We start from the raw sequence: 9,275 nt of genomic DNA, 5'->3' as shown, positions 1-9,275 counted from the left end.
AATAATGAGCTTAACAGTAGTATCCACCCTAAACTCCTAAGCATAGCTTCTAAGCTGGCGCCTGCTTAGAACTCTGATTTTTTAAAAACTTGAGATGCAATCCACTTACCATAAGGTTCATCCTTTACAAGTATACAATTCAGCAGTTTCTCATATAGTCACAAAGTTGTGCAATAATCACCATTATCTAATTCTAGAACATTTTAATCACCCCCAAAAGGAACCCCATACCCATGAACAATCACTCCACATTTCCACTCCCCACCTCTCCCCCCACCCCCACCCCAGCCCCTAGACACCATTAATCTACGTTTTGTTTCTATAGATTTACCTGTTCTGGGCCTTTCTTTTCTTTTCTTTTCTTTTTATTATTATTTATTTGACAGAGATAGAGACAGCCAGCGAGAGAGGGAACACAAGCAGGAGGAGTGGGAGAGGAAGAAGCAGGCTCATAGCAGAGGAGCCTGATGTGGGGCTTGATCCCATTACGCCAGGATCACGCCCTGAGCTGAAGGCAGACGCTTAACCGCTGTGCCACCCAGGCGCCCCTATTCTGGGCCTTTCATATGATACGTGACCTCCTATATCTGACCTCTTCCACTGAACATAGTGTTTTCAAAGTTCATGCATGTTGTAGCGATTATCGGGGCCTCAGGCCTCCTTAGGGCCAAGTAATACTCCATTGAATGAATGTGCCAAACTTTGTCCATTTATCAGTTGATGAACATTTGTGGTGTTTCCACTTTTTAGACATTGTGAATAACGCTGATATGAACATTTATGTACAAGTTTTGTGTTTTTACTTCTCTTGGGTCTATACTAGAAGTGGATGATTTTATCTTATACCACTCTCTTCACCCTTCATCAAAAGGGTTTTCCTTCTGCCCGTCAAACAAACCAAATTTGCTTGCACCTCAGGGCCTTTGCACTAGCTGTTCCCTCTGTCTGGAAGGCTCTCCCCCCAGATTTTTTTAATAGTTCACTCCTTGTCAGTCAGATCTCAGTTTAAATGTCACCACCTCAGTGAGGCTTTCCCTGACCATTTTATCAGTCATTCTCTGCCCCTTACTCTATTTTATTTTCTCTATGTTAATTATTATACTCTGATTTATTTTTATTTCTTTGCTTGTTTGTGGCATGTCTCCCCCTTCTAGAATGTAAGCTCCATGACAGCAGGATCTTGTCTACTATGACATTAGCCATCCCAGGCTGCTAGAACTGACATACAGCAAGCACCCATTAGACATTAGTTATTATTGCTTGGTGCCTCACAGCAAAGTTAGAAAGTAGGTACCATTAGTATCTCCATATTACAAACAAAGAAACTGAGACTGAGAGAAGTGATTTGGCTAAAATCACGAAAGTAGAAAGCATCAGAGCCTGACCCAAAAGGACCGTCTGGCTCAAAAGCCCGTGTCTATTGCACGAAGCTTAGTGCTTACCCCAGCTTTCCTTCCTGGACCTGTCTTAGCTTTGCAAAGTGACAATTCCAGCAAGGATTCCTCTGAGCTTAGGCAGGAGACAAGGAGAGAAGGCAGACATGGGGACTATTGGGTCTAGCCACACGAGGAGGCCTGGCCCCAGGGGCAGATGGGTAGGAGAACCCCTCCACACACACCTTCTGGGAACTTTGGCTGAAGAAGGGGCTCCCGAGAGCTACCAGCAATCCCGGGCCTCCCTCCAGCAAGGCCCTGGTGAGTCCTGGCTGCCAGCAGCAGCCTCTCCAAAGTAGCAATGGACTCCCCTCCCGTGCAGCAGAACGGGTAAACTTCATTTGATGCAAACTCTAGTAGGAACAGTGATCATTAACTACATGTTGCCGCATGCTATTCTGACCCCCTTTCTTGTATTAACTCACTGAACCCCCGGTTTACCTGATGAGGTATATGCCATATTGTCCCCATATAACAGATGAAGAAATTGAGGCCCAGGGAGGTTAAGTAACCTGCTCAAGGACATTTGGCTAGAGAATGGTAGAGGCAGGGTAGACACCTTGTCTGTCCAACTCCAGGTTCCTGCTTTTAACCACTACTCCACCCTGCATGTGCCTCAGTAGTGAGCTTGAGAATAGAGCTTCTACCCTCATAGCTGTACGACTTTGGATAATCCACATAAGCTCTCTGGCCTCCAGTTACCTCATCTGCATAAATGGAAAAGAATCCGCTTCCCTTCCAAGAGTGTTCTTTAGAATAAAATGTTAATAGATGTTATGATAATAAGATATTAATAGGGGTGAGGCATGGGAATTCCATGATCAGTGGGGTTTGGAACACTCTGGGTTAAACTACATTGAGCAGGATTCTTTACAGGCAGGACTTCTCAGTGCCTTTAACGTGCTAATATGCAATGAGCATCTCCAAGAGGAGGGTTGAGAACGGAGCATTTCCCAAACTTTATTGAACATGGGACCATGTGGAATGGTGTTTCATGGATCACAGTTTGGGAAACACTCATTAAAGAAACATTTTTTGCAGGAGAAAGGTAATTTTTCTTGAGATCAGGTAGAATTCTCTTCCTTTTCCCTACTTTAACTTGCTGGGAAGAGAGAGACTTGTAGACGGACATTCACCAACTCCTTCAGGCTTGTAGGGGACCTTTTGTGCATTTAGCGGGAGACGAGGAACCAGAACCCATTTACTGAGCACCGACTACAAGCCAGCTCTGTGATTATGACGTAGGTTGTCTTTTGTGATTCTCAAAACAGCTTTTTGAGGCAGGTTTAATTCAAGAAGGCAGTTTAATGTCGCAGGTGAAAATGTTGGCTTTGGAGTCAGAAAAACAAGAGTTTGCCTGCCGTGTGATAGCTGTAGCTGTGTGCCGTGGGCAAGCCATCTAACTTCTCTCTGCCTCACTTTCCACATCTGTAAAGTGGATCCTACAACACCCGCCTCATAAGGTCAACGTGAGGATTTGCTGTGTTGTAATAGACAAGACGCACTTACATAGAATCTACACAGAGCGGGTATCAGTGAGAGGTAACTTTACTATTATCATTATCATCGTCATTATCCTTGTTTTATAGATAAGACAGCTGAGGCCCAGGAAAGGTAAGTAACTTGCCTAAGGCCACACAGCCATTGTGTGTGGTGGAGGTGAGACCCATACACACCCCAAACCGGCTCTTCCTCCCCGGAAGCCCTGAAGGAGGCTGAGCTGTTCACAGGCTGGCCAATAAAACATGTCTCCCACCCCACACTGCCTGCAGCCCTCACTTGGAATACCACTCCAGAGTGCGTGGGAATCTCCCCCCGGACTCAGACTGTACCACCCACCCAGGGGAGTTCAGACCCACTTGGCAACAACGTGACTGTGTCTCAGGACCCTTACAGATGGGCCTGGAGAACTAAGGTCCCGAGCCCACAAGCACCCCTTCAAGAGCCTCCCCATGCAGTGACGTATGGCCATTCTTCTGAACCCCAAACCGGCTCTGTGGGAGCATCCCATAAGATGCAAACACTGTGCGGTCAGAAGGCCACGCAGGCCCCCCACTATCAGCATGGGGTCTTCCAAGTCCTAGCGTGGGTGGGGGATGTCCCAGCGGCTGCTGTAGGGGAGGGGGTGGCGGGGAGACCACATGGAAGCCAAGGTGACAAGGTTCCAGGCTCCTGCCCCGAATCAACGAAAGCAGTGCCTCTTGAAGGACATTTGCAGGTTGTCCTTCCATTTAACTTTCTCCTCGGGAAAAAAAATATTTGGTATCTACCCCCATCTCATTAAAAAAAAAAAAAAAAGCCTTAAAAACCACTATCTAGTCCTTCATTTTCATTGCACATTCTGGAGAGACTGAGACCCGGATGGGAAGGACCTGCCTCTGGTCCCAGTATATTAGTGGCAGAGTGGGGACTAGAACTCACACACCTGACCCTTTAATACCAACCTCTCAGATATCAAAGTCTAAGATGGGCTAATTTATTAAAACTCAAGGAAAAACAGAGCCTGAGTTTGTCCTTTCTTTTCAGGGTGACACTTCCCACTTTAAAAGCAGTCCTCCCTCTGGCCACGCAGCGCACTGTGCCCCTGCCCTCCCTGTTCCCACATAACAAATGCTGAGGGCCAGACAGGGGCAGGAGAGGAGCATCACTAGAGTCCCCCGGGTCCCCCGCCTTGAGTCACCAGCCTGAGTAGTGATGCAGACGAGCAAAAGGCAGGGAACGAGAAGGAGACTGAAGTAGAGCTTTGAGGACCCGCTCAAATCCCAGCTTAGCCACTTATTATCTGCGTGAGCTTGAGCAAGTCACCAGCCCGCCCAGACTCTCTCTGTCACCAGTTAGCTGTAAATCTGGGGTAACTCCATTGCCTCATGGGAGGGCCATGAGGATCGGAGGAATACACGTAGAGAACCTGCAAATTGAATATGGGCCACAAGAGTTCATTTCAGTAGTATGTGAACCATAGCTCGTTTTCGATAAGATCCGAAGTTCTTTTCCATGAGTTAAGTGCATTAGGCTCTGCATATCCACACCAAGGCCAAGCCACGCCGCGCTTCCACATACATTCCTCCCAGTGAGCTCTGCCCTCCGTAGGAATTTGAAACGTCTTCCACCTGTAGTCAGATCCTCTGATAGGGGATGCCCTAAATGCAGTGTGATCAGCCTGAGGAATGCAGTCAAGGAATGGTTCTAGACTCGGTCTGCTGGGTTTCATCTTGGCTGCACAGTTTAATTGCAGACAAGTTCCGTGGCCTTTCTGAGTCTCAGTTTGGTCATCTCTAAAATGGAAAATTTAAGCAGCACCTTGCTCAGAGGCTTACTGTGAGGAGTACGTGGGACAATGTGTGTGGAATCTTTTGGGCACTGGCTCATCCTCAAAAAGTGGCCAAAAATAGTTACTCCCATTATTTGCCCTAAGGTCAACCTTTTCTGCTCATGAAGAAAGCATTGTGGGAGATAAAAGTGCTGGATCGGGGTTGGAGTGATTATCAGTAAAGTTCTGATTCTGCCAAAAATTAGCATTGATGTTAAGCATGACCTTTCCCCTCCCCAGGCCTCAGTTTCCCCATCTGCAGACTAAGAGGGTTGATGAGCTCAGCTCTAACTCTGAAGGTTGTATGGCTGCCCGTGTGACTTCTGGATGGCCCCAGTCTTACAACTACTCATACAGAGCAGGGCCAGGAGGAAGTCTGGGAAGAAGCCTCTGACCTCCCCAAACCAGAGCCTTGGTTAAGAGAGCTGCTCTCAGGACACACAAGCCCAGCTTGAACTTTTGTCTTTCCAATTGTGTGTGACCTTGGTACAGTCACTTCACCTCTCTGAGCCTTAGTTCCTTCATCTGTAAAATGGGACCTTAAATGTATCCAGAATAAGGGATTGCAATGACCATTTGAGCCAATGCCTGCAAAGTGCTTAGCACACGGAGGAAGAAGTCAGTAACAGTGTGCTGTTTTAATCACCATTATGGATGCCAGCTGCATGTAGACTCATCCCTGGGCCTGGTGCTCTTCTTAGAGCCAGTCTGAGTGCACCTGTGGCCATTCCAAGTATTACTTCTGGTGACAATAAAGCTTTTTATGAGAACAGCAGCTATCCTGGGGACCCACCTAAGGAAGAGGAGTTGGCCGGCCTCTGCATGCCAACAGTCAAGATGCCCATGATTCCAGGTCAGTCTGAAAGAGGTGATAGCCATCTGTCCTTCCCCACCCTGCCCAGAAGACCAGCTCTGCAGGGTTGGAAAGGACTACAGGCTGCATCTTGTCCAGCCCTTCTACTTGGGGTAAGATGCCAGAAGAGGAAGTGACCTACCCAAGAGCCTTGTGGCATGTTACTAGACCTAGGACACTTAGTGTGTGTAGTATTGAAAAGTATATCTGTGTTTGATTCTTGGCTTCTCAACTTATAGGCTCAGTGACCTCCCTGGACTTCATTCCTCATCTGGAAAATGGGGATAATAATAAAGCCTGCTTCCTGGGATTGCTGCAAAGATTAAACAAGCATGGATATCCATCTATACATATAACTTATATGCATGTAACATATAACAAGTCCTTCATAAATAGCCATGTCCAATAAAAATATAATGTGAGCCGCTATGTAATTTTAAATTGTTCTGTAGCCCCTTTACAAAAAGCAAAAAGACGTAGAGAAAATTAATTTGGATCCTGAATTTCATTTAACCCACTGTATCCAAGATATTATCATTTTAACATGTGATCAATACTAAAAAGTAAATAGCTTACTTTTTTTTTCTTATAAAGTCTTTGAAGTCTGGATGGGTTGCTACCTGGGGAGATTTTGACAATTGTCTGGGATGCTTTTTGTTGTCACAGCCAGGGGAGCCTGGGAATGGGCAGCAGGGTGTGCTACTGGTGTGAGACCAGGGACACTGCCAGAAATCCTACAGGGCGTAGGACAGCCCCCCATAGTAGACAATTATATGGCCCCAAATATTAACATTGCCTGTTGTACACACCTAGCATAGTTCACGTTAGCCACTTGCCACATCCTGAAGAGTCACATGGAACTGGTGGCTACAATATTGGGCAGTGCAGTTCTAGAACATAAAACATTCAGGCGTGCACTTGGACTACATTTTTAGGAATTTTGGGTCTTGGTCAATTAGTTTTCCTGTTCATCAGGAATAACCGGCCACATGAGATGTGACTGGTTCACCAGAGCCTGGCTGGCTAAGGACAGAGCCCATCTGTCTCTGGCTGGTCAGACCCTTCCAGAGTCACCGCCCTCCCCTGGTAGACGAGCCTGGGACAGACAGTGAACACTGTTGTTCTTTTCTGGGGAGACAATGCTGCCGGCCCTGCTACCTGCCTGACAGTGCTATTGTGGCTCAGGGAGAAAAGGGCTTTGTCAGGACAGCAGGCCAGGAGACTGCGGTTCAATGGGGCTCATTATATCTGCACTCCCGGGATGCTGATGCCAGCCCTGGGGAAGCCCCGCCTCCTTCTAGAACAAATGGGGAGCCTGAGGCCCAGAGAGGGTGTGGAAGGCCCTTCAGTAGATCCCAGCTCCTTCCACCTCAGCCCACTGCCCTAAAACATGAAACTCACCTCATTCTGAAAAACCTGTCTCAAAGCACAGGGTGAAGGCGATATTGCCCTTAACCCAGGGTGAGGTAGCCCCTGCTTGGGACCCTAAAATGCAGCAGCTCCACACGTCACAAACCCATCCACAAACATATTTATTAAAGAACACAGGTGCGTACCTGTCTCTCGAGATCTGGGCTCAGCTCTAGCACCATGTGACCATAACCGAAACAGCCTCTCTTGTGAGTAAAAAAGCCCAGGCCAGAAAGGAAGACCACTGATCTCTTGTGCTGTGTCCTTGGGACAAATGCAATCAGAGTTTGAAGGCAGTGAGTGTTTGAGGGTGGTCCTTCTGCCAGCACGCGTTAGATCTGAGCAGCAGAAATGCTTACCTCAGAGAAAAGACCAATTAAATTCTCGTGTCCGATCCTCTTTCTCAGGCACATGGATGCTTCCGTAATGAACCATCATTCCCCATCACCCAGCTTCTGGCTTCTCTGTGTTCCAATTCATACTGGACTTGGAGGTGCTCGCTTCCGTGTGAACTCTGGTGCCACATCCCTCCAAAGTGAGGGGAGGGCCTGGGTGCGTTAAGGCCCCTTGCACTTGGATGCGTCATGTTAGTAATACCTGGGATTTCCCCTTTTCTTTAAACTCTGCCTCACCCACCTTGCCCCCAATCCCATGGTGACACACACACACACACACACACAGAAAGGAGCTCTCTTATTTGACAAAGGAGAAAACCGTTTCTCCTGGAGAGTATATGACTTGTTTAGGGTCACCCAGAAAGTTAGGGGAAGCCACATGCTGGGAGAACCCATCCTTGTGTCCCAGCCAGAAGGCCACCTGGAGAGGGTAGAGAGTGGTGGCGGGGAGGACAGGCTGGGGGGCAGAGCCTGTTTACTCCTGGTGCCCTCACTAGCTGTGGGACCTCGGGGGCAAGTTTCTCAAAGTATTTTAAATATGGGCTTTCTCTATTCCTAGGCAAAATGTGAACATAAGGGAACCTGGTGATAGGCATATGGGAACTTTCTGTACTATTTCTGTGACTCTTCTATAAATCTTAAGTTATTTTATAACCAACAGGTTTTTTTTAAGTACAGTTTTCTCTCATCTGTACCATGGAGACGGTCATGGTACCTACCAAATGAGATAATGTCTGTATAGGGTTTAAAGATTTTATTTATTTATTTGAGAGAGAGAGAAAGAGAGAACAAGCAGGGGGAGGGGCGGAGGGGAGGGAGAGGGAGAGGGAGAAAGAGAATCTCTCAAGTGGACTCCGTGCTGATCACGAAGCCTGAACCGGGGCTCGATTTCACAACCCTGAGTGCATGACCTGAGCCAAAACCAAGAGTAGGACACTCAACCAACTGAGCCACCCAGGCGCCCCCCCCCATAGGGTTTAGTACAGGGTCTGTCCCATAGTGAAGACTCCATAAGGAACTATTTTTAAAAGCTACCTCCTCCAGGAGGTCAGTGACCACGATTACGGGAACTGGCCACTGCTTTCTTGGTGGTCCCATGGCTTCACTCCCCAGGAGCGGGAGTGTATTTCTGTCTAAAATGCCAGGCGTGTTAGTGTGGCCACTGGGAACATGCACGTGATCGTCCCTCTTCCATTTCCTAGCTGGGAAAGCTGGCAAGTTACTTGATCGCTCTGTGCCTCAGTTTCCTTTCTTTGAATAATAAAAGTATGTACTGCATATGGTTGTCGTGAGGGTTAAGTGAATGGGGATTTTTCAGCACTAATGACAGTGCCTGGCCTATAGCAAGCCCTGCACAAGAGTTTTTATGGTCCAAGATAGTGCTTCTCTAATTTATTTTTACTATTACCCATAGTAGCAAATACACTTTCCATAGCCACGGTTTTTTTTTTCATGGTGATTTGAAAGACAACAGTTTCTAGATAGTAAATCCCATTTTGTTTCTCTCATTAATATACAAGTTTCTCCAGGGACAGAGAATATGTCTAATTCATTTTGGTCTCCAATCGCTTGGAAGAAGAAATGTACTTTCCTCATTCATTATCAAGAGTCTATCATCCACTCATTCCACATGGACGTATCGACCATTTGGGGGCACTTCCTTACTATGTGCCTGTGGTGTACTAGTGCCCAGCACAGATCAGACCTATGCTGAATGAATGAATGAATGAATGAGGCCCGGAGGCAGGGAAGTAGGAAGCCAGGAAGGCAGGTGGGAAGGAAAAAACCCAGGGTCTCGGACACCACTCCCGCCTGGGAGGGCTCCAACTGGCAACAGTGCCGTTTCCAACTCCCACGTTCCCACTTCCACTTCG

Source organism: Ursus maritimus, unplaced genomic scaffold (genome assembly GCF_017311325.1).
Source record: "Ursus maritimus isolate PB19 unplaced genomic scaffold, ASM1731132v1 scaffold_15, whole genome shotgun sequence".
Classification (NCBI taxonomy): domain Eukaryota; kingdom Metazoa; phylum Chordata; class Mammalia; order Carnivora; family Ursidae; genus Ursus; species Ursus maritimus.
Note: the sequence above shows the minus strand (reverse complement) of the source record.